The following is a 1,201-nucleotide window of genomic DNA, read 5'->3' as shown; positions in this document are numbered from 1 at the left end:
TAATCTAAGGTGCTGTGAGGCTACACAGTATTTTAAGACAAAATGTGACTTGGATCTAAGCAAGTGTTCACTGACTAGGGCCTTATGAGATGCCAGGGCTATTGTGTATAGTGATGTTGTTGCTCAGTGTGGATGGTGAGGATTACGGGCTCACACTGCTTAAGAGTAACCCAAGCTCCACTGTCACAGTTGGTGTTATCCCTCAGCCCAACCCTGATGATGAACCAATATTTGAGAAGATGTACATTTGCTTAGATGCGTGTAAGAAGGGATTTTTGGCTGGCTGCAGACCCCTCATAGGCTTGGATGGAGCTTTTCTGAAGACCCAGCATGGTGGTCAGATCTTATCTGCCATTGGACAAGATGCAAATAATCATATATATGTGATTGCATATGCAATTATCCCTGTTGAAAATACTGAAAACTGGAGGTGGTTATTAGAGTTACTTCATCAAGACTTGGGAGATTATAAGCAAAACAATTTCTGTTTTATATCAAATATGCAGAAGGTACGTTTTAGAAATTTAATTGTTGTGAATAGCAAGTACTTGCTCTATTGATTGTATTTATTAATTGTTATATGACATTGTAATGGTTGTTGTTGTATAATTAGTATTGGCTGCTGCGATAATAGAAAAAAACATGGTAGTTGGATCACTGCTTATATAATGAACTACTATGTATATAATGAACAACTGCTTTACTTAGTAGCTGGACTAATTTTGATGAACTGCTGTGTAAATAATGAACTGATGTGTATGTAATGAACAGGAACCATTTTGATGTCACTTATAAAACTTAAGGGACTACATGGATGTCACTTATGTAACTCTAGGGACTATTATGATGCTCGATAACAAGTGTCTGACCATTCTTTTCTTTCTTAAATTCAAGGCCTTATCCATGCTGCTAAGGAGGTTTTTCCAAATGTCTGTCACAGATTCTGTGTGTGGCATTTATGGAAGAACTTCAATAAGTAGTGGAAGGATCTCTAGCTTAGAGGGCTGCTATGGAATTGTGCAAGGTGTACTAGCCAAGATGGATTCTTTGAAATTATCAAAAAACTTGAGAGGGTTAACAAGGATGCTTTGGAGTATTTGAACAAGTGGCCTAGGGACTCTTGGAGCAGGGCTTTCTTCAGTAATGCACCTAAAATAGACAATATCTGCAATAATGCTTGTGAAGTCTTCAACTCTAGGAT

Source organism: Arachis hypogaea, chromosome 19, assembly GCF_003086295.3.
Source record: "Arachis hypogaea cultivar Tifrunner chromosome 19, arahy.Tifrunner.gnm2.J5K5, whole genome shotgun sequence".
NCBI classification, from domain to species: Eukaryota; Viridiplantae; Streptophyta; class Magnoliopsida; order Fabales; family Fabaceae; genus Arachis; species Arachis hypogaea.
The sequence above is the reverse complement of the archived record's forward strand: the minus strand, read 5'-3'. Positions refer to the sequence as shown.